This window comes from Calliphora vicina, chromosome 1 (genome assembly GCF_958450345.1).
Source record: "Calliphora vicina chromosome 1, idCalVici1.1, whole genome shotgun sequence".
NCBI lineage: Eukaryota > Metazoa > Arthropoda > Insecta > Diptera > Calliphoridae > Calliphora > Calliphora vicina.
The window spans coordinates 117,729,282-117,756,414 of NC_088780.1; positions in this window are offsets into that span (position 1 = coordinate 117,729,282).

Below are 27,133 nucleotides of genomic sequence, written 5' to 3' on the forward strand. Positions count from 1 at the left end.
GGTGTTTTAGTTTGTGAATCTAGAAAATGAATGAATGAAAAATAAAAAAAAATATTACAAGTGGATTAAAATTTGACATTTATGACAGTTTTCTTGTTAAGTCGTCCTAGATTTTATGACAAATGAACGAAAATGTTGTGCAAAATTATAAATGCAGCAGTGAGAGATGTCAACGAAAAGAAACTAAATGAAAATAATTTATTATCGCAATTATGGCTAATGAACAACGGAAATTGAAATATTGAAAATTCATATTAAATTACAGAATCTTAAATAAATAAACAACAACAATATCATTTGTTTTCGTAATATCATTTATCCTGATTTATTTTACTAAGGTCGGGTGGATAACTTATCAAAATTTTAAACATAGTTAAGGCTTAATCAAAGTTTAAATATATATTTTTTTCATACAAATTAAATAAATTTTATCTTTGATTAAGACTAAACTATGTATAAAATTTAATAAGTTACCCGGCCTAAGTATAAATTTTTTTTTATATTAATACAAGTTTGTCTACATGGTGAACTGTTTATGTCAGTATTATGGAATTAGTGTTGTGTTTTCTTTTTGTTTTTTATAGCTGTTGGTTGTTTATATTGTTTTTATTGTCTTTTTTATGTGGCCACAATGTCTTAATTATCAAAAGCCGGCAGTAGACGTCTGCTTGTAAGAAAAAAACTACACAACTAAATAAGACAGAAATTGGCCAAATTGAAAATGTTAACGATTTTGTTTCTATTCTGCTTTCAAATGAAGAGAAGAGATTTTTGAGCATTAATTTTAGGAATAATTTCAGCGCATGCCTGAGAATTGTAGATAAATGGCAAATAAAAAGGACGAAATCTAAAAAAAACCGCCAAGAAATATTTTAAAGCATGATAGAGAATTTTTATTCAAATTCCTCTTAAAAGTCATGATATAAATATGTTTATACCAACCATCAAAAACTATGGGTGATATATTGATTTTGTCATTGTGTTTGTAGCACATTGAAACAGTCATAACACAGTGCAACAAAATCGAAAAATGTTTAAACCACTACACAATTTTGATGTATTGTGGTTCCAGTATTACAAATATGGTAAAAAATTTTAAATCTATGGATAGATTTTTTTTAAAATTTTTTTTTCTAAAATTGTGAATTTTGTTAGATGTTTCTCCACATAATTTATGATAACTCAAAAAGGATTAGACCGATATTATTGAAGTAAAAATGGAAAAGTTTAAATTTACATAGCCTTTAATCCGTTTATATATTGCGTTTTAATCCGCTTAGTAGGTTCGGAGTTATATTAACAAATTGAAGCAAGAAACATATTTTGTACGTGAAAATAGCAAATTTTTGTGAAAAGACGAAAATGGAAGAACTTGTTCAGGTTTATTCCTTTATCGCCACATATAATAGGAATAAAATTAAATATCGATCATAAAAATCGATTGATACGAATTTATTTAAAATTAAGTGAATTCGCTCATTTTCACAAAATTTTACTTTTTTGTTTGATATACATAAAATGGAGTAGTTAATGTTCTTCTTTCGATTGATTGAATTTTGAAAACATTTTTCCCATGCTATTTACAAATTTTCACATATACATTCACATATAATAACAATTTCAAGCAAAAAATATATTTTTTATGTGAAAATATCAAATTTCTTTGTTTGAAAAATCGAAAACGAAATTATGAAAAATCGAAAACGGCAGAAATTGTTTAGATTTATTGCTATATCGCAAAGTCACATGTAATGGGATTAAAATGAGATATCGGTCATAAAAATCGTTGGATTACTTTCGAATTTATTTACAATTAAGTGAATTCCCTTATGTTCAGAAAATTGTATGTGCGTACAAGCGTGTACTTTGAGTGTAAATTTTACATGTGTTTTGTTATTGTAACAAACATTTTAATTTTGCTATTTAAGCGTAAAGAGTTTTATTTACAACGTTGGTTTCTTTGGTGATCCCCACTGAAATTTTCCGACAATTTTCGTAAAATATTTTAATCCTTAAATGTCTTTTTGAAAGCACTTTTTTTGATTTTCTCGAAAAAAGGGTCAAATTGGCCCCTAAAGAGAGGAGTTAAAGGGTTAAGATCTTCCACAAAAATGATCCCCATAAAATTCCACAATATAAATCTGACAATAAGAATTCTCACAGACATTAACTTCCAACATTTTTTTCATTTTATATAATGATCCCTTCGATCAAAAAACTAAAATTATGACCCACTGTTAAAAAAAAATTGAGACCAGCTGGACTATAAGTTTATTCTACAAAAATGATATAGTAAACATGTTTTTTCAAAATTATAGAGTCGCTATTCTGTTCCAAAAATGCTGTTGGACAGTGTTATTATAGTGATGAAATTTTGTTTTTCTGTGTATTTGAATTATGTAAGTAAAATTAAAAATTATCATTAACCAAAATTTTAATTAATTTTTTTGTAGAATAGCCGTTTCCGCTATTTTATAAATTATTTGCAATTCTGAAAACACATATTAATTTCTAAAATTATGTTTACTTTTAATTTTTGTAAATGTCATTTAGCCAATATACGATTATCGGCTATTTTCACCAAGTTTAGTTATAATTTAACTCATTTGTAATCACAAGCTTTTGCTTCACGACCCTTCTGACAAATTTCAATGAAAGCCTACTTTTTCCATAGCCGTTTCCGCTATTTTATAAATTATTTGCAATTCTGAAAACACATATTAATTTCTAAAATTATGTTTACTTTTAATTTTTGTAAATGTCATTTAGCCAATATACGATTATCGGCTATTTTCACCAAGTTTAGTTATAATTTAACTCATTTGTAATCACAAGCTTTTGCTTCACGACCCTTCTGACAAATTTCAATGAAAGCCTACTTTTTCCATAGTTTTTGTATATACATTAGGGTTTAGCAGTAATGTATGAAATTTTGTTTTGTTTTTTGTTTTCAACGGCATAGCGATATAAAGTTGTCTCTTAATGAGTAAGTACAAAATATTGCTTACCTCCTTTGATGTTTTGAGGTGCCCCAACACAATTGAAGATCACAAAAATTACTTATTTTTCATATTGTCATTAAACAACCTTTTGCTTTATAAACTTTAATTTATGTTGAACATAAATATTTTTATGTATTGTTAGGTCAATATAATTACATCCAATAATTAAAAACAAACTAAATTTTTACTTGAAAAATTAAATTCATATTTCATATGTTTTACAACCCATATATGCCGAAGTAGGCATTTTTGTACCCAATCCACAAAATCGTACTTGTAGCTTAGGAAAGTGGGCCTAATCACAGTTTAGGACTGAATATAACGGGAATATTTATTTTTATTAGCCTAAGTCAAATTTATTGTAATTATAATTACAAAGGCGTTATTAGCCAGTTTGCTTCAGAATACATTTAGCGTATGTTACATTTTTTCACAACAATTTATTTTCTTTGAACATACGACAAAAAGCCCACTGGAAATATATAATTTGATAGAGTAAAATTTAAAATTTCGTAATAAAATCTAAAGAAAAATCTTAAAATATTAATGAAAACCAATGAAAACTTAATTAATTGAAATTCTTTATTCAACAAAAAATTAAATAAAACTAAATGTGATAAAATATATGCGAATAATTTTTTTCTATTGGTCAAATTTAAAAAACCGGTTTCGGTTTAACCGAAAAAGTGTGTTGTTGAAAAAACCGGTTTTGATTTTTGTCTTTTAAAAAAGCCATTTAACCGGTTTATATTTAAAATGTTTGATTCTTAACGCTCTATATTTATGCAATTATTTTATATCTTTTACGTAATATTATCAAATGGTACAATTTTCTATAAAATAAAACAATATTTTTAAAAATGGTATCAAAGTTTTTCAAAAATATGTTTACATGAGCTTTAGAAAATATATTTCATTAAAACCGGCTAACCGTCTTACAAAAACCGGTTTCTCAAAAAATCGAAAAGTTAAAGAAAACCGAAACCGGTCGAGTTTACAAAGATGAAAAAACCGGTTGACCGGTTTTCGGTTTCGGCTTTGGATACTCTAATAATACTACTCTGTATACTATGTTTATTGTGTTATCGTAACCACCCAGTGGAGACCTGCGCCGAACTCCTAGAGGCGGTTAAGCCGAGCCGCCGAGTCTTGAAATATTGGGACATTATGACATGATAGGAGACCTTGTGAATTGATCATACATATGGGCAATTCCACGAGAATCGCTACCACGACTGAAAACACAAAAACGCTTAAAACTTTTTTTCATTGAATAGAAGAAAATAATAAAATGTTAATATGTGAAAGTATTTAGATCATATTACAACATTTTAAAGACAAACTGATTATATTTAATTTTTTAATGTTTTAGGCTAAAATTGGACAACAATATTTCGAAAGAACTTTTTATTATTTTAAAATATAGTACCCTTTTCATTAAAAAAAATAATAAAATTTTATGACGTACAACAATTGTATTTCCAATATGAAAAATCATCATTTTGCATACAAAAAATGTCGTATGTCTATTTTTGGTGCACATTCGACAAAATACATGCTCAGGATGATAAAATTTTGTGACTTACGATGAAATGCATACTGAATATCTCGGTAGTTATACAATTTTGGATAAAAGTGATGATACCATTAGAAAGAGATTGCGAAGTGTATTACAAATACGTAATAATCTCAAAATCGAAAAATTTCACATACAACATTCGTATTTTTAGGTAACGATAAGTCGAAGTTTTACAAGATTTTTCATATGTTATTCGTATTAAAAAATACGTAAATGTTCGTAACCTGAATGTTTAACAGCTGCATGATTATACTTAAATTAAAGATATATTTTTGTAGATTCACATAATCATAAAATATCTATGAATTTTTTCTTAAATTATAAGAAAAATAACTAATTAAACAATCAATATTTCTGTTATGTAAGGGTTTGTTTTTCTGTAATTGACAGCGAACGTCTCAAAGACAAAACTTGGCTTTAATATCCAGCTTTTTTTTAATATAATTACCAGGGAAACCGGAAATATGCTCTAAAAAAAGCATTTTAAGCGCTTTAAATATGCAGTAAAAACTTTAAAATATGCTCTTAAAATTTAAAAATATGCTCTTAAAAAAACAAACTTTTACATAATTTTTCAACAAAAAGTATAATTTTATTTAAAAAAATCAATACAATTCATTTTTAAAAAGGTAAAGTAACATAAATAAACAAAAATAACAAGAACTAAAACAAGTATAACAAAAAATAAATACAACATAAAAACAATAGGAACTTAAGTTATGAAAAGGCCCCGAGAGGTATTTTTTGATGATATTTTATATAAAGTCACTTCTTCAATTAAGGTTATTATTGCAATAAATTTCAAAATGTTGACTTAAATTTTCAAATAAAAATCGTTGTCTATTGGATCTGAAAATATTTTTATATATAGAAAATGTTCTTTCGACATCAACTGATGTTATAGGAGCAAATTTAAAAGATAATATTTCTTTAACTCTTAGAACGGTTCAGTTTGAATTAGAACTAAATTTTTATATTTAGATGCGCTATTTTAAAATAGTGCTTATTTTATATTAAAAAAGCCATATATTTTTCAATTTTTAAGTAAAAATCTATAACACAACAGCGACAAATAAGTAAGACAAAATTTGTTTTTGATAAAGTCAAAATATGCTATTAAACAGTAAAATATGCTCTAAAACGAACAAATATGACATAAATATGCTCTTAAAACAAATATATGCAAAAATATGCATTTAAGGGTAAAATATGCAAAAATATGCACTAAAAAATCGATGCCAAAATTCTTAAATTGTTCTGAAACGTGTAAATATCTTATCCATGTGCCCATTAGACTCACCAGAAAAAACATGCATTTGCATATTATGGTTTCCCTGATAATTACTAATAGATATGGTGTATTAACTATTCCAGTATGATTTGTTACATTTGTGGCGATTATATGCTAAAAGCTTATCGAAAATCAATTACAGATACTGTTTTCCAATTGTAAGTAAGCAAAATACTTTGGTATTAAAATTCATAAAGTAGACCATTCCAGGATATATAATGTGGAAATAAATCTATATGTATGTATGTACAAATTTTCAGTGATGTTCGTCAACTAATGGACCTGTCACTCAGTCAGTTTTTGTCCAAGTTTAATTGTTTTAACGTGCATTTTTTGATACATGTATAAGTTATACGTATGGTTTTTGTTAAGAATATCTAAGAAAAACCAAAATTTATCAACTTTTTTGATTTTAATAGTTTTTTATTGCTTATTTTGATATGAACTCTTATACAAATTTATACCAATGTATAAAGAAAATTGTAAAAATTATTCAACTATTCATTAACACATTTTTTAGTATATTATCAAAAAAAAAATTTACAGTTTTTAATTTACAAGGTAAATTTTTTCGGAGTTTTTTCCAAAAAGTTTAATGTTTGATGTTTCCTTTTATTCAATATAAAATTGTATTTATGCTTTCATAGAAAAAAATGCGATACTTTTTAAAAAAGCTTACCTAATTTCTTGGAATATACATGCATATTTTTTCTGAAAGATTAATTCATTGGCTTTCCATAATTATGAAATCGGTATAAATATGTGAGTTAGAGTTACTAAATGTGTGAGTTAGAGGAACTAAAGTACTACGACCGAACCTTAAACAGTTTTTTCAAAATAACTCAAAATTTTGATGGTGTTTCAAAGTCTTTGAAAACGGTTTTTGTATGTCTTCAACACCATTAAGTCGCTTTTCAAGTTCTGACAAAAAGTGTTTTTTTAGGATGTAAAATTTCAAATTATTTAGCCAACATTTGGTTTTTAGCTGCGGAAATATCTATTAAATTAATTTCTATGCACTTCTCTGATATAAAGTATTTACAGAAATGACATTATCACAAAAGTACGGGCAACAAATTTTAAATTTTTTGCAACCGAATAACGCCCAAGAAGAATATTTAAATGTTAGCAAAAGACAATGGCCCATAATCATAGTCAAAAATAAAGTACATTTTAAGAGAATTAAACTCGACTTTACATAAGAGTGGGCTTTAGGTCTATCATAGACAAGTTAAAGTATACTTCTGACGCTGAAGTCGACTCTAAATATAAAACTAGCTGAAGTTGTTTTTAACTCGTTTAACAACAGCATCAGCTGTTCTTCGCCGAGTAAAAAAGTACCAAAATATCGTGATTATGATATTAATCTTATCTTTTCCATTTTTCCATTTTTCCACAACAAACTACTTTCTTTCTTTAGATGTCCCGGTTACTTTTATTGTTTACGTTTTTTGGATTTTTTTTTAATTTTGTATGTCAGCTGTTCAGCGTTGCCACTTGTCTGTTTTTTGTTGTGTATTGTATGAAAACATTTTCTACATTTGCGGTGGCACCCAGTTAAAGTCGGTTCAAATTAAAACATACTTTAATTTTGACTATGGTTGCAAATTAATAAAAAGCTGGCTTTTATTTTAAAGTTGTTTTAAAAAAGAACCGACTTTAGTGTTTGACTATGATTATGGGCCAATGCTTTCCAATTGGTACCAAATTAAAGTATTCAAAAACCGAAAAATAAAACTGTTTTTTTATTTGAAAACCCGACCACTTCCAAATATTTTATACGACTAATTCGACAAGTCGGTTAACTGGTTTTTATCATTAGTTATACCCTACACCACCATAGTGGGGAGGGTATAATGCGTTTGTGCATATGTTTGTAACGCCCAAAAATATTAGTCTAACACCCACCTTAAAGTATACCGATCGACTTGGAATCACTTTCTGAGTCGATTAAACGATAGCCGTCTGGCTGGTCGGTTAGCTGGTTGTCTGTCTATGTAAACCTTGTGCGCAAAGTACAGGTCACAATTTTGAAGATATTTCGATAAAATTTGGTACATATAATTTCTGCCCAAGGATGGACGCTATTGAAAATGGCTGTAATCGGTCCATTATTTCACCTAGCCCCCATACAAAAGTCCTCCCGAAATTGAACTTTATCGGTCATAAATATTAAATTTAAATAGGTATCTTCACAAATTTTGCTTCAAATAGTTTTATATATATAGAATTCATATCACCAAATTCTATTATGATCGGTCCATAATTGGTCATAGCTCCCATATAAAACCCACTTCCGAAAATCACTTTAACATGCATAAATCTCCTAAAAATGTTGGTATACACACAAAATTCAACATAGTTAACTTTTATATAAGCGGTATTCACTGTTAAGTGCGAATGGTCTAGCATCATTACAAATGCAAAATTTTACCGTAATCCAATAACAAAATACACACAAAAACATTTACAATTTTGCATTTGCAATGATGCAATACCATTCGCACTTAATACTGAACTCCGCTATAGACATAAATCACGCGACCTAATTTCATGGTGATCTTTCAATAATTGGTCATAGCTCCTATATAAGGCCCACTTCCGAAAATCGCTCAAAAATATAAATTATTGAAATTTTAAAAGAAAAATGTTTTTGCTCTTTTACTTAGTGTAGGGTATTATATGGTCGGCCTTGACCGACCATACTTTATTACTTGTTTTTTTTTTAATTTTTGTCAAAAAATTACTAAATGTTTCTAAGTTTAAGCACTTTATTGCTTTTTATACATTTTGACAATATTTTCGAACCTATCCAGTTTGTCAAAAAAAAATCTGTTCCAAGACCTGTTTAAACTAAATATAAATATGTTCCTTTACTTACTAAGAATATCTAGATATCGTTTGAGGTCTCCAAAAATATATTATAGAAATTAAATTTAGATTGCTTAATATTTAATTTGCTAATCTTGAGCGTATTTTTACTGTATTTTCTCATTCTCTTTTTAGGTAAGTCTACACCATTAATTGCTGTTGTTTTTCGGCGTTGAGCTTATACATATGACGGTATTAAAGCAATCTTATTAATAACTTTTTTCTTGCTGTAAGTCAAATATAATATATTGTTTTGTTTAAGTTAATTTTTAATTAAATTCAAACATCATTTCATAATGTTACTCCCATGCCTACATGAATACAGATTACAATGTACGCAAAATATTTATTAAAACAATACAACTAAATAATAAAGAAACAATGAAGAAATCTAACACAAATTTCTCTGCTGTTCTGGGTGACTACCCCAATGGTTCTAAAATTAGCTACGTGGTTAGATATTTTAAAATGTACGTTTACAAGGCGGAAATTAATTGGAACCTAAGTAATAATCAGAATAAAGAACAACTCCTAGTAGTCAACCCAACTGCTACAAAAGATTCAGTCTAATAGTATGTTCTTAGTAGTTGACACATTCTCAGGAAAGGGATATATAAATAGACAGTAAACTGATAATATACTCTGCATCATACACTTTGTAATGAGTATTTTACTTTTATCCCTAAAGTGGAACGAAAATAAAAAAAAGTTAGACATACTACACTTCAGATTACATAGTTTAAAGTGACTTCATCCTAAATTACTTAGAGACATTAAAGTGGCAATTGACTACGCGCTAGATTACCTGGAATGTATAAAGTAACCAATTAACTCCCTTTGGTACTACACATATGTCACAAAAATATGTGAATTGGAGTCAGCCAAGTGATCAGACATTAGTGAAAATTACATTGATTACTTGCAAAATTGCTGGGTCACTAAATATTTACGAATACATGCATACAGTGCTTACAGTGATACACAAAAGCAACTATCCCATATCCAATTTTTTACCGAGATTATTTACAAAATTTAAAGTACCCTAAAATGTTGAAATTTTCTATGGTTTGGATGATATCAAGGTTCAAGGCTTATATTGTATATTCTATATGAATTGTTTAAAATTGTGCAGTTTCAGTATAACATTTAAACCGCTTAAAATTTTTTTACAATATTGGTATCGTAGTAATGGTATTATTTTATTGTGAGCACGGGCTATTTACTAAAACATCAGAATTTAATGATGATTATTTCAAAAAACATATCTTCAATTTTATTATTTTTAATTAAATCTTGTGGTTAACAACATAAACAATTCAGAATAGGACCATCAGGGGATATCCAAATACTTAAATATAAGTAACAAATTCCCAAATATTTTTAGCAATAATTGAGAAACATCAAATTATGGGCATATTTTTTATAATTTGTTGTGATATTTAAATAAACTTGGTGTTCAGTGAAATTACTCCCAAATGAAATAAATCCCAAGAAAAATTAACTAATACCCAAACTTTAAAAAATAAGTAACTCCCAAAGGTTAAAATTAAATTAATCTCAATAATTGTCAGTTTTATAACAATAAAAAGATTAGTCCCAAATATTAAATGTTTTATCCTCTAAAGTTTATAAAAACTGGTTTCGCTCAGTATTTCTTGCAATGCCTTTAACCAAAATAGACTTCGCCAAAATACTTCTTTTACTGCAGATATGTTTTGAAATACTTCCGGAAACCTTTACGCCCAGTAGTAAATGAAATCTTTACTCAGCGAAGCCAGTTTTTGATACAATCCAGAGGAGAAAACAATTGTGCACAGCCAAAAGAAATATTTAATCAGCTAAGCCGCAATTTAAAACATCCTACGGAGAATGCCATATTTTACTGAGCGATGCTTTGGATGTAATAACTGAAGAAAGAACTTAATTTATTAAATCATATGGAATTCGATCCAAAAGAACTTTTAATTATTTGAGGCCAAGAACGAATCAAGCGGATACTCTGAAGTGAAGCGTTCCCTGAGAGAGCGTAAGAAATAGTAGTCTAACAGGACAATGTCTGTACTAAAAGGCGGTGAGGCAAAATTTTAAACATGTAGCCCAGGGTTGTCATGATGGAATATTACGGTTTCATGTTTGTGCGTTTTTCGTCCAATGCTCGCTTTAAACGAATTAGTTGCATTCGGAGAAGGTTCCATGTGAAGGTCTGGCCAGATTTCACCAGCTTATAATAGATACGACGGCGATGTATTTTTGGCTTTGATATCGATTCGGCTGGTTGGCAGGGCATCAGTTACGCTTTGGGTTATCTTAATGGATCCATTTTTCAACGCAAGTAATGACCCGGTGCAAAAATTATTTTCTTTTATAGCGTTCAAACAGCATATCAGACATACAATATCTTCTTTCAAGTTCTCACAGCTTCAATTCATATGGTACCCAAGTACTTCCTCCAATTCTTGGTCTTTTAGATTAATGAAGTAAAGCAAACCATCCCGCATATGACATTTCGTTGGTACATAATTCGATATTTTCGAAGCAACCTTTGGTTGACAATACAGCCATGTATGTTTTTTTTTCTTACTTGTTACTCCTTTGTGTTGATAAGTTGAATGACACTGGAGATTGGAAACAGATTTTTAGTCTTTACTGTGCTAAGTATATTTAAATTCCGATACCCTTCTTGCCAATATTAAAACATGGTGTTTATCAGATTGACAGTCTGATAACATGACAACGACCGGACCGATATAAACAATTTTTTTTTTAAATATTGGTTATAGCCCAACTTAGGTTCTTACGGAATGAAAAATTGACCACGCCGACTTGTACGCCTACTTTTCTGGATTTATCTAAAATTGGAAAACGGCTACATCGATTTGGCTAATTTTTTGTTTAAATGATCATAGAAATCCTATTTAAGTTTTTACCGAAAGACAAATTTACCGTGCTAAAACCTCAGGACGCCTGGACCGATTTACCTAACTTTTTTTAATGTTCGCAATACATAGTCCGCAAAAGTTTTTACTTTTCAGAAAAAAATTCGATTACTTATATAAATACTAACAATAGCTTAAATCGCTAATCACTTGGCCAATAAGAAAAGGAGTTCGATATGTGATCACTCATATTTCTGACCAAAAATCGTTTTTTATATAAAAATTCAAAATATCTAAATTCTCTAATAACTTGGCCAATGAGCGTTTAATCAAGAAAAGGAGCTCGATCTGTGATCAGTCATATTTCCGACCAAAAATGTTTTTTTTATATAAAAACTCGCAATAAATAAATTCGCGTTTAATCAAGAAAAAGAGGTCGATCTCTGATCACTCATGTTTCTGGCCAAAAATCGAATTTTTATAAAAAAAAAAACTCAGAATATATAAATTCGCTAATAACTTGGCCAATAAGCGTTGAATCAAGAAAAGGACCTCGATTTGTGATCACTCATATTTCTGACCAAAAATCGATTTTTTATACAAACTCAAAATATCTAAATTCGCTAATAACTTGGCCAATAAGCGTTGAATCAGGAAAAAGACCTCAATCTGTGATCACTCATATTTCTGACTAAAAATCGATTTTTTATATAAAAACTCAAAATATCTAAATTCGCCAATAACTTGGCCAATAAGCGTTGAATCAAGAAAAGGACATCGATCTGTGATCACTCATATTTCTGACCAAAAATCGATTTTTTATATAAAAACTCAAAATATCTAAATTCGCTAATAACTTGGCCAATAAGCGTTGAATCAAGAAAAGGACATCGATCACTAATATTTCTGACCAAAAATCGATTTTTTTATATAAAAACTCAAAATATCTAAATTCGCTAACAACTTGGCCAATAAGCGTTTAATCCAGAAAAGGAGCTCGATTTGTGATCACCCATATTTCTGACGAAAAATCGATTTTTTATATAAGAACTCAAAATATCAAAATTCACTAATAACTTGGCCAATAAGCGTTTAATCAAGAAAAGGAGCTCGATCTATGATCACTCATATTTCTTAACAAAAATCGATTTTTTATATGAAAACTCAAAATATCTACATTCGCTAATAACTTGGCCAATAAGCGTTTAATAAAGAAAAGGACCTCGATCTGTGATCACTTATATTTCTGACCAAAAATCGATTATTTTATATAAAAACTCAAAATATCAAAATTCGCCAATAACTTGGCCAATAAGCGTTGAATCAAGAAAAGGACCTCGATCTATGATCACTCATATTTCTTAACAAAAATCGATTTTTTATATGAAAACTCATAATATCTACATTCGCTAATAACTTGGCCAATAAGCGTTTAATCAAGAAAAGGAGCTCGATCTCTGATCACTCATATTTCTTAACAAATCGATTTTTTGTATGAAAACTCAAAATATCTACATTCGCTAATAACTTGGCCAATAAGCGTTTAATAAAGAAAAGGACCTCGATCTGTGATCACTTATATTTCTGACCAAAAATCGATTATTTTATATAAAAACTCAAAATATCAAAATTCGCCAATAACTTGGCCAATAAGCGTTGAATCAAGAAAAGGACCTCGATCTATGATCACTCATATTTCTTAACAAAAATCGATTTTTTATATGAAAACTCAAAATATCTACATTCGCTAATAACTTGGCCAATAAGCGTTTAATCAAGAAAAGGAGCTCGATCTGTGATCACTCATATTTCTGACCAAAAATCGATTTTTTATATAAAAACTCAAAATATCTAAATTCGCTAATAACTTGCCCAATAAGCGTTGAATCAAGAAAAGGACATCGATCTGTGATCACTCATATTTCTGACCAAAAATCGATTTTTTATATAAAAACTCAAAATATCTAAATTCGCTAATAACTTGCCCAATAAGCGTTGAATAAAGAAAAGGACCTCGATCTGTGATCACTAGACATGCCCTTAAAAAATAGATTTGCTTTTGATGGGTCTTGTTTTGTTCGTTAGTAGCTAAAACCATAGAGAATAGACATAGAGCGGAAACTCTGCTGTCAAAGACCTAACTCAGTTGTCAGAAACCTAAGTGGTGAGAATGTATTAGTAGAAAAAACTATGTGAAAACAAAAACAACATTCGTATGTGTGATTATTTTGAATAATTTTTTTGTTTGAGTTTTTTTCTAGTTTCCGCTCTATGTTTCTCTATGGCTAAAACTAACTAATGCAAAATTTAAGGGAAACGGATAACTAGAACACGTGCCGGAAATCGATTGAATGTTGTAAAATTGGGTAAATAATGTTACCTTTTTCGATATCTTAAATAAAGTCCCTATTTAAATACTGTTTTTTAAACATTTTCAATAAACCTAAGCTTCTAGAGAAAATTATATTTCTAACAAGGTATAAAGTATGAACATCGAGTTAAAAATAACCAAGTTATTAGCATTTCCCTACGTCATATATTCAAGAAAAACTACATTTTTGTATTATTTGCTCACTGTTTTGCATGCAAAAGTTATTAAACAACTATGTCAACAATAGAAATGCGAGTAAAATATGAATAAACTAGCACCTTTTGCTCAATACTTGGTCAGATAAAACTCGTATAACTTTGTTATTTTTCATTCGCAATTATTGTTTTATACCTTGTTAGAAAGACAATTTTCTCTAGAAGCTTAATATGGAAAAAAATTAAAATGAAAATGAAAGAAAAGGACATCGATCTGTGATCACTCATATTTCTGACCAAAAATCGATTTTTTATATAACAACTCAAAATATCTAAATTCGCTAATAACTTGACCAATAAGCGTTGAATCAAGAGATGGACCTCGATCTGTGATCACACACTTCTTAAAAAAATCGATTTTTTATACAAAAACTCAAAATATATAAATTCGTTAATAACTTGGCCAACAAGCGTTTAATCAGGAAAAGGAGCTCGATCTATGATCACTCATATTTCTGACCAAAATTCGATTTTCTATGACCTATATGAATAAAAATTATCATTCAATAATAGAGTAGGTTCAGGTAATGTGGTATAGGCGGGTAATGTGGTATAGCTGTTTTTCTCTAAAACTAAGAACATAGAAGTAGCGGTACCACCAAGCTTAAGAGTTTTATGATCTCAGAAAATTCACATTGGTTCAGTGTACTTCATTTTTGCAGGTCATGGAAATAGTCAGTTGTAAAAAATCAGCATTATCTTATGGTAGACTTTTTTTTTTGATCTATTAAAAATTAATTTTTTTCTTCAATCACGTGTTTTAAACTTTAATAATTTAATATTTAATATTTTGCTATTGAAGATCATATATAACAATATAGTATATTTAGTGTATATGTTTAATTTTATAATAATTTCATTAAACCACGGGGTCGGCTAATGTGGTATAGCTAAAGAATTTCAAGCAAATAATATGCCAAAGAAATGTGAAATATGAAAATCGGCAGCGGAAGATTTGAAGAACGCTATCTGAGCTATTAGAAACAACAAATGGAAATTTTTTCGCATCAGTCATTCAATGTCTCCTACGAAGCGAAGAATGTATTGAGGAGCTTCTGGTAAGCTTGGTCAGCCGCCATCTTTAACCGCATCCATTAAAGATGATTTAAATAAAACGCAACTCATTTACAAATTAAAATACTATGTATCGGTTATGCGGTTTGGTATACAATATTAAAAGAACATGGTGTACCACATTACCCGCCAATTTTTTCAATGGCTTGTTTATGGGTGTTTTCTCTTCTTCCCAATTTTTTCTGAAACTTGAACTTAAAAGACTTCTTTATTTTCATGGATGTAAACCTAACACTTGTAGTAAAACACCAGCTGAAAACTGTTCCAATCGAATTAAGATTCTAAAAATTATAGTCAAATAAAAAATAGGTATACCACATTACCCGAACTTACTCTACTTTTTTTTCCTCTTTAACTATTTTTACCCTTATCAAACCGTTTCTCACAAATTCACAAATCGAACACAAGCATTTTTTAACTTGGACAGGATAACGTCTGTCGGCTCAGCTAGTTTCTAATAAATATATTAATCTTTAATTGAAGCAATTTAATACTTTTGGCTTCCATTGTACATTTATTTATGTTTATTGGTTGCATGTGCTTTTTATGTAATCAAATAACAAGACTGTTTTTAGACTTATTTTTTATTTAAAAATTTCTCAGACCTTTTTTAAATGAGCCTAGTGCTTTCATAATTTTGTACAATAAAAATGTCAACATTTATTTATTAACATCTTAGGTAAATGATTCTCAAATATTTCGGAGTACAATTAATAAAAATATTAGTTTTTTTTTTTGCATAAATAAAGTCATATTTGCGTGTAAACATGTTGGGTATACGCAAACTTATGAAAGTACTAGGCACATTGTGTTTGTATCTGTAAGATTCTTAATTTAACGCTTGATTGATTTAAATACAAAATAACAAAATTTTTTTTATAAAAACAACAGAAATAAACCATTAAATTTCAAAAATAAATTTAAAATTCTCCACACTGCCCAAATGACGATTAGAAACGAAAGCCTTAATTATTTCACATTTCAAACAAGATGACTACAAGAAATATATGAGCAAACAAAAAGTATTTGACACAATTTAAGACATGAACTTATTTATATTGGTTAAGTTTTATATGTATTTCTTGAGACAGATTTCTTTTAATAACCAGTGAATGAGTGAACAGTGTAGAATTTACCATTTCTATTGTCATTATAGCCATGTTTCAATTTATACTTCTCCCCACACACTGTCAGTCTGCAACTAATTTTTGTTGTTGTTGATATTTTTGTGATTTCAATGAACAAATTAAAATATAACAAAGTCAACAAGAGAGAAAGAACTAAACAAAAGATACACAAGAAAGAAAAAACAAAATAACGATAGAAAATAATTATAATGAATTCGATACAATGTGGAAAATGAAAAGAAGTAGCTCGACAGTATCCTGCCAAGCTGTCATAAATATATTATATTTCTTACAGTAGGAGTACGAGTAGAACTCAGTAACAATTTACAATAGAGATGCGAAATAGGAAATTTATAAATTGTACAATTTCGGTCATACATTCAAAAAGTATCAAAATTAATATTTTACCAACTAATACAATTACTTCAGTACTCAATTTGCACTAATTATACTTCAAACTTTGGAATTTTATACTTTATTTTTCTTTATGTTATAACTGCATCAAATATTTCAATAAACTGCCATTATGCTATGGTGTTTCAATTGTACCAAAAATACTTATTACAATTGTACCAAATTTTCTCTGTTGTGTATACATATGTATATTAGGGTGGCCCCAAAATTTAAGTTGCGGATGTTCCCACCTAAAATGAAAATTTGATTCATTCTAAGACTACGTTTTGAATTTTTTTCGTCCTGGGGTCAATATTTGGCGAGCTGGATCGAAGGATAAAAAGGTCCTTTTTTGAGGTTTTTTACATTTTTTCCATATTTCTTCCAAAGGAAATATATGTAAATTTGGTATCATATGAAAGGTCTTTGAGAGACGCATTCAATTGGTTAAAAGAAATTTAAAAAAAAAAAATTTTAATTAAAAAATTTTAAAAATTTTCGACAAAATTTTAGTTTTTTTTAATTTTTTCATAGAATTTATTCAAATACATAGATGAAATTTATTGATAATAAACATCATGTAATTTCACCGAAATGGTTTTTCTCGTTTTTTAAAATTCAGTCCAGTTCAATGTTTATTCAAATTTGTTTAAACACAATTTCATCCCTATCTGTTAAGCAGTTTTTCACATGTTACTTAAAATTAACAACAACATTCCAAAGGAATAACATTAAAATAATCATTATAGCGCGATGTATAGTAAATGTTTTAGCTTAAATTTAAATATTCGTAGTGTAACAAAAGAAAAGTATAATAATTTATACATCGATGGAAAGCTTATAAAATTTGAGTTATTTTGATGCCCATACATATACTATGAATTGAGTACAGAGATTGTCAGATAGGGATGAAATTAGGTTTAAACAAATTTGAATAAACATTGAACTGGATTGAATTTTAAAAAACGAGAAAAACCATTTCGGTGAAATTACATGATGTTTATGATCAAGAAATTTCATCTATGTATTTGAATAAATTCTATGAAAAAATTAAAAAAAACTAAAATTTTGTCGAAAATTTTTAAAATTTTTTAATTAAATTTTTTTTTTTTTTAATTTCTTTTAACTAATTCAATGCGTCTCTCAAAGACCTTTCATATGATACCAAATTTACATATACTTCCTTTGGAAGAAATATGGAAAAAATGTAAAAAACCTCAAAAAAGGACCTTTTTATCCTTTGATCCAGCTCGCCAAATATTGACCCCAGGACGAAAAAATTTCAAAACGTAGTCTTAGAATGAATCAAATTTTCATTTTAGGCGGGAACATCGATACCTTATTTTTTCTCCATACAAACGGGGCCACCCTAATGTATATATGTACATTAGACCTGGCCTTAAACAATAGCTTAGCTTTAAATGGGTATTATTTTATTCTAGAACTCGTGCCGAAAATCGATTGCAAGTTGTGAAAACCGATTTCACAATAAGTGCACATATTTTGATTTCTGGAAAACATTTGAAAATTATGTTTCTAACTATGTTTAAAGCACATGAATTGGGAATTGCAGATCATATGTTCAGCAAAATCTACTAGTTTATGCATATTTTACCCGAAATGCAGTGCAGATAATAGTAGCGTACTTGATAATTTGTACAAATTATCACTGGAAGTTACGGAATTCCGTTCGTTTACTTTAAAAAACTTGTAACGAGAGAGCAAGAGAGTGTTAAAAGTGTCAGTTCGTAGCTAGAGACAGGGTTCCCAGAATATTAGTTTAATTTTTTTACTTTGTAGTTTATTTGTATTACAATACTTTCATAGTGACCAATTTTATAAGTTAAATATGAAGTTGGTTTATAAAATCAAAAACGTGATTCACTACCTGTTGTAGAATTTACATAAAAACACGTCTTCTTTATTTTAAACGACAAAATCAAAGGTTGATTTTTAATTTCTTCTTCAAAATCGTATCCCAAATCCATTGAATCTAAACTTAGGTATGATGTAGTGAATGGTAAATCGATTGCGATTATGGTCGAAATCGATTTTCAGGGTCTAAAAACGATTTTTTCGTGATCGATTATATACTCCGATTTTTATGCTGAAATCGATTTTTGATGACAATTAATCGAAATAGAAATAAAATTCCGGAATTTTTAGCATTGTCTACTTTTTTACTTTCATAAAATTTTACAATATATTAATCTTCAGCTGACAGTGAAAAATATTGACGGAGGAACTCATTTTTTAAAGCGAAATTTCAAACTTAAGAAATTTGTATAAAAAGTGCTACTAAATTTTTTTCACAAAATTATTGTAATTATAACGCAGATCGATTCGACTGTAAAAATCGATATGAAAATGGTTGATCGAGAAGTCGAAAATCGATTATTAACTTTTCATACCATTCACTAGTATGATGAAACCCGCAATTATTGATAGCTTTTTAATTCTTACTGCTATTTTGTCATAAATCATTTCATTTAATCTTAGTTCTTCATTACATATTAAATCGTATATACTACATAAATTAAATAGAGCAATTCCGTAAATACGAAAAGTAAAACGTAAAAATAAAAACTAAAATAAAAATAAAAATCCCCAAAAAGATTCCAAAATTCCCCAAAACATACAACATTGCCCCAACTCTTCCCCATCTCCCCAAACCCAATTATTTATCCCCATTTACAAAATAAAATCCCCAATTTGGGGAAAAATCCCCTAATCTGACAACACTGGCTAGAGAACATGATATTTTTTACTGGACATTTTTTGTCCAGTAAAAAATATCAACATAAAAATATGTTTAAAACATATGGTTGCAAATATAAACAAAAATAAAAAGTGGAAAATTAATACAATTTACAAGTTTGCAAAGAAAAGATGTAAAAGAAAAGATGTAAAATAACACAAAACTAACGTTTTGATAACTATAAAATACAACTTATTTTTACAAATTGTTGTTCGCGTACTTTTTTTGTATTGTTTCAGATTGAGAGTAATTCATTTTTTTACTCTCTAAAATAAAGTTACTGGATATTTTTTACTGGAAAGTACGCGAACACACCTAATAACACAGTGATCCAAAAGTGAACGAAAAAAGTTTTCGTTGCAAATCCGAATTATCATTCACATTGTTTAGAATTTTGTTAGTGAAATATCAGTATTCTTTAAGTTACAACTTCAAAACAGCATAAGTATATTTTAAAATCGTTTAATAGATATTAGTTTTACATTTTAAAAACGAAAAGATTTGTAAAAATCGTTTGGAAATGGCTGAGTTACAGTATTTTAAAGTCTGAATGTTTTCTAACTAAAACAAAGTACTTCTCAGTTTTTATACTCACCACCAAATATTGAGTTTGTAACATATCAAAATATTCTGGTTACTTATACAATTCTAAAACGATCTAGCTACACACAGAAAACAGATCGGTTGGAAAACGGTTGTAATAATGAGAATTTAATTAACTCAATTAAATTTGTGTTGTAGTTATGGAAAATCTATAAATTCAATAGATTTTCTTTATTCACAAGTGTAAAATCATTATCGTAATCAAATTGAGGTTTCTACAATCGTAAAATTAGTTAACATAATCAATTTGTGTGTGGTTAAAATCAAATAAATAAATTCGGAAGTTACAACCGAATTGTATTCACATTTCATGACTAAATATTAGTAGTTGCAATCAAATATGTCTACAATTTACAAATTAACTTTGCTTTCAGCTATGGTAACCAATAATTCGGTCATAGAAGCCGAAACGAATCAAATTCGGTTATTCCAACTTACTAAAGATTATACTGATCATAAAAATTTAAATTAGTTTGACATTTTTTATAAAAAATAAAAATAATAAAACAACAAGAAGTTAAACAAATATATTTTACACATATTGGAAATAATTAATTAATAAACTAAACAGACGATGGCCAAGTTTGATCTTCTGTACTACAGAAGGGTAAGTAAATTATTCATAAGATTTTATGTATATGGAAATATAAATGTCTATGGTTTCATTGTATCTTTCAACAGAAGAGTGTTAGAAACTTTACCAAAACAAAATTTACCAAATTTTCCTTGTTAATCAGCAGACATGGCCTAGGAAAGGTTAAACCGTATAGATTCCTGTAAATAATACCAAAAATTGAGTTGATTCAACAAACTCTCACTTTTATTTTTGATGTGATAGTCAATATCCAAATTCCAAGTGCTTCTAAATGTTTAAATAACTGATTTATGGATGTTTGACTTGTTCCAAGGTGGCAAAAGGTTGCAATAATGGTGAGATATGTATGACTTACAAAATTGTCAAATATTTATTCGCTATCATCCACTTTATAAGAGTTTCATTATTTTGCAAATTCTTTTAAGATTATTATCAACACGGTCAATATGTTATATCAATGTTGTTAATTAAAGAACAGTACCCAAGAAGATGCTTTCTGAAACATCAAGTCCATTATTATGTGAATATTTAAATAGCAGTATACCACGGTTTTTTCAAATCATCAAGAATTGGAATGTGTTTTCGAGTCGTTCGTATAATACTGTATATATTTATCTGTATATGTGTATATATTTATAATTGCAATGTATTATAATAAAGCATACATATATGTATATCTTAAAATAAAAAAAAATATTTTTTTTCATTGGGCATGTCTAATGTAAATATATTTAATTTTGCTGATTATATCAACCGAATTATTTTTTTTCTAACAGTTGCGTATACCATATTTACAGTAGTCGGAATCGAATTGTGAGATAGTACATGCAACCGACAAAATTCGATTGGGGACAAATTCGGTTGTGAACACAAATCTGTTTTCTCTGTGTATATCCGTACTTATGTTTTTGGCCTGGAAGAAAGGACGTACGAAGATGATATTTTTTACAAATATCCCTTGTTGATCTGGTTCTATTAGAACCAGCGTTATAGACCAAAATGTGAGACAACATCCAAAAACATTGATATTTTTCTAAAATATTTAGCTATTTGCTTTAAATGTATTGCAGCTAATATTATGCAGATTTGAAAACATTTTTATTTTGACAAAAGGAATCGGTCCATGATTTCTGCCTGTTCGCATAAATATATAAACGACTACATAGTTACTAGCAGCAATTATGTGGAAACACGTGTTTGTTGCTTGCTGGAAGTAACTTGAACGACTTGCTGTGAACTGCAAGTGTTTTGAAGACTTGCAGAAGAAGTCGGGTATACGATTTGTGGTATTGTCTTCTGTGTTCAGTTTTGTTTTCTTTTGTGTTTTTTTTAGATATTTTCCAAATTTGTAAAAATGGACAAAAATAAATTCGTTTGGAGTAGTGAAAAAACAAATACTTCTTTTTGTTGAAAATGGGCAATATCGGCCCATGAATTCAGCTAGCCCTCATGACAAAAATTACAAAATGACTTGAAAATTCATAATTGCCTTATAACACTTTTTTTAATTTGTTGCTTCTTTCTAATTAAATATGTTGCGAAGGCAGCTGCCAATCTTATTTTGCCACAAGATATTTTTATACTGTCATTCGTTAAAAAAGCAAAGTCTACTGCAAGATGTACTAACAACAAGTTCGTTGTAATAACTTCTAAAAAATACTTCTGGAAGCAGATTTCCGCAAGTTTCAGTTTGAGTTTAAACACTTCAGCAAATAAATACTTGCAGAAGTTCTTCCGCTGAGTGACTTGCTAGTGGACACGGCTTTACAAATATCGCTAGAAAATATAAAACTAACCAAATCGGGTGAATTAAATAAATGTTCCTATACAAAAAGCACAACAAACAACAATATAAGATATAGGAGTCTCAGTCATTTGTATGAAAAATACGAAAAAGTTGAAAAACATGTTATCACAAAAATTACATTAATTTTTTACATTGATTTTTATTTACTTACTTGTTTAGAAAGCTACTTTAATATAATTTTTACTAAACTAACAAACAAATGTTTTACTGGCTCAGCAAATAGTATATTGTTGAAAAAAGTTAGTTTTTTGAAACTTTAACTACCGTAATTCAGTAATTTTCCAACCGTTTTTCAAAAAGTCTCTTCTGTTTGAAAGGTAAACCATTTATCGTAAAAAGAAATAGTTTCAAAACAACTTACTTATAATTTTTTGATATTTTTACTTTAAGAATATCGTTGTTTCTCAACATTTGTTAAAAAAATAGTACTTAACGTGAATCTATTTTTGAAGGGCAGGTCTAATATACATATGTTTGTATATGTATTTGTTATTTATTTTCATCACTTCTCATCTCGAGCAGTACATTTATCATTTCGCACACCCAGTTCTAAATTGGTACAACTCAAAATTTTAATTTTTCAGAAATCGCAAAAAATTATATACCAATTGAAACATAATGAAAGACATACATTTTTTTAGGAACAGTTAAACAACAAAATACACTACATTTTTTTATAAATTAACAAGTGTAGTATGCATAGTTTAAGCATATAAACACGAAAAATGAATTTGGAGTTGTGTCGCTTTTGAACTGGGTGTGCGATAAATGTTAACAATTTTGTTTTGTTATCGTTGTCAGTAACAGAAGTCCTATTTTATTCAGTTTCATAATTTTTTTTTCATCCTTCAGTTGTACAAGTAGTAGATTCATCATTATGAAAATTTTTTTAGTTTGTGTTCCTTTCATTTATTATTCAGTTATGAAAGTGGACTTCTCTTGTCTTGTATAAACAGTTCTGTGCTCACAAAATTGTTGTTATGTTGATTGTAGGAGTGGCTGTCTTCTTCATTTATTCATTTTTATTATTTATGCCATGACCGTATACAAATGTCTACAGAAGTTTTATACTATTTAATACTTATATTTAATCGTACTGACTGACAGAATGAACACCATTTGAAATATCAGTGTAAAGTTGGTTTGTGAAATGTACTCATCTCATATTTGATTCAGACTTTGAGTTCTATAGGAATATGCATTTGCTCTGAACGCCCCAAACTATTGGTTCAACACCAGGGTATTCTTTCGAATAAAAATTATTTTAATAATCGAGGAAAAAAATATTTTATTAGAATGAATAAAATTTTCCTTTTTAGAATAGAATAATTGAATAAATTTATTTCAAAGTTAATATTTTGAAAAATAGCTTATATAAATATTTTAATTGTGTAAAAAATCGCAAAAGAAATAATTGTAATGGTATGGACGTTCGTCATTGTATATTTCATTAGGAATGAATTTACAATTAATGATAAACCATTTGGATAGAATTAATAATTTATTTTCTCCACATGTAATCAAGTACCTATTAACTTAATGAAATTCTTATGTGCTTTTTATTTATATTGATTGCACCCCGAAATTATGATACAGTTTTAAAACATTTTTGTCTTTTTCTCATGATTATTTTAGAAAATATGAATGAAATCTGATAATTGTTCTCACCCCAGAAATACGTATCAAGATAAAATTCAACATGAATATGTTACATAGAAAAACATGTTGCTTGATAAAAATATGGCTCCTGAATAAATTTTGTACTGATCTTAATTTTTAACATATTATTAAAAAATATCTTGCATGAATGTATTTTATTAAATTATTCGAATAATATTTTTTATTCGTTATTTGTTTGATTAAAAAAATTACGAACTTTTATTAAATAAAAATTAAATTCGAAAATTGTACAACCCTACCCACCTTAAAGTATTTTTCTTATATATAAATAGACCACACGTTTTGTTGGGGTACAGATATAAAAAATTGTTCCATCAAGTGGTCGAATTTCGACCACTGGGCGATCCTAGTGTATATCAGTAAGATTACAATCAGTTTCTGAGTAGTTTAAACAATGTCCGTCTGGTTGTCTGATCATGTAAAACTTGCAATCTAGTACAGCTTTTGAATTTGAAGCTAATTCAATCACATTTGGCAATAAAAAATTTCAACAATTTTGAAATCTTAACAATTTTTCCGATATCTTAAACTGGGATTCCCAAGCAACATTTTCAAATCGAAATCTAGCATTAGTACTTTGCCGGTCCAGAGACAAATTTAGCAGTGGGAGAAATTAAAAAAAAGTGGAAGTGTAGCTGAGTTCAAGTTTTGAATTTGGACTTTAAACACTAAGGCAGGGTGGAGCTTCAATGCCTCAAAGTGGGGTATCTCGGGTATATGAAAAAGTATGCCAAATATTTGTTCTCCTTCCGATTTGAAAGATTTTTGTGTAGAATCTACAAGAAGAGAGCTACAAAAAATATTCCTTGAACTATATTTTAGCTGTTATATTTAACGAGGTATTCACATTGGTCAATTCACAAGCTATCTTATCATGTCATATTTTCATAATATTCTAATATTTCACAATGGTTTTTATTGTTTTTCAAGCAAAGAATGTCCTAAAATAATACTACTCTGTATGCTATGTTTATTGTGTTATCGTAACCTACCAGCAGAGAGACCTGCGCCGAATGCCTAAGAGTCGGTTAACCCGAGCTGCGTGAATTGTGAATTGACCAAATATGTATATCTTGTATTTTCCAGAAGTCTTATTAATGGCTTTCATATTTAAAATTTATTTGTTTGGACTCTTTACTCTTATGTTTGAAAGTTTGCTCTTACGTTTTTATACCCGCCATCAAAAAAGATTTTGTCAATTACGTTTGTAATACATCAAACCCATATACATACGTATATATATTCTGGGTCCTCACAAGATTCTAAGGGAAACTAATTATATCCATCCGTTCGTCCGTCCGTCTGTCTAGCTGTCTGTTTAAAACACGAAAGGGGTTGTTAGGTGGCTGGCACAAATACTGTTTGTTAATAAGACTAGGAAATGGCTTTTATGTTGATTATGCGGCAATCCTTGTACAATTTTTCACAAATTAGTTCTATGTATTCTAAAATTATACTGTAAAGTACGGAGAAAATCAGGCAGTATTTATCCCTAATCCCCATACAGGGTCCCCCTCTGAAAATGACTTAAACATTTATAAGGTCTGAGATTGAAAAAACCTTAAAACTTTTAACTCAAGTATTATTTGATTTTTTTTTCATAAAGTTACCTTTGTAAAGCATTTCAGTTATTATGTTTAATGTCAATTCATTTGTTGTTAATCTGATTAAAATGAGTGACGAGAAAGAAGTGCGTACTAAAATTATTAAATATTTTCAACAAAACCCATCTTGGTCCTACAAAAACTTGGCCAAACAATCAAAGGCCTACCGTCAAACGGATTCCAATGTTATTAAACAGTACCGGAAAATTTGTCCGTAGACAGAAAAAATGGTTCATGAAGAAGAAATGGTCCACATGATGTTTCTAAATCAAAAGAGCTCCCAACACATCAGGTAGAAAAGTAGTCCTGTTAGCTCAGTACACGGACTATTTGGTACTTAGAGACTTCGAGGCCAAAGACAGGGCACGGAAATTGAAGACAAATTTTATTAAAAAAAAAAAGCTACATGACGAAACGTATGTACGTATGGAAAATTTTTCGCAGCTTCCGGGTCATCATTTCTATGTTGCTGGAATGTTTACAAAAGAGGATGCTTCCATTCATGAGACTTGTTAATGTGTCCACTTATTTTTGGCATGATTTGGCATTCTGTAAGCAAGGTCTTGAGTGGTACAAGAACAATAATGTGTTGTTTGTACCATGAGAGGCAAATCATCCAAACTGCCTGGAGCTAAGGCCAGTGGAGAGATATTGGGATCTTGTTAAAAGAGAATTGATGATCACAAAAAAGGTGTCCAAAAGTGTGGTAGAATTTAAACGATGATGAACTACCTGTTCGAACAAAGTGACAGAAAGCTCAATAAAAACCTTAATGGAACTATAAAAGTAATATTTTTTTTGTAAATTGTAATACTACTTCATTTCAATCAAATACAAACAATCACAACTGTAAATTTAGTGGTATAATTTTTATTAAACCACTAAACTAAGATCTTTTCGATCTCAGTCCTTTATTGTCTTATAATAATAATTATCGTAATGAAATTGGACATAAACAAGTTTAATATGAACCTAAATCTTTCTACCAACTTTTGTGAGGTTCAGTTCATAATATAGTATTTTATTGGTGGTTAAACAAAATTCTGCACAGCCGAATGTAAATCTCTTACTTGTTTATTTATTGTCTAACTATTTAACTGAAGTATAAACTCTAATAGACCTTGCATGTCAATTGGATTGGCCAGTTATATGTATATGGCAGATATACATATTAACATTTTTGAATATGCTGAATTGTGCATTGATGGATCATTGTGGTAGTTGACAGAAGAGCTGTTATTGAGAAAACATTTAAATTTAATAAATTTGTGGTTATTAAACTGTAAT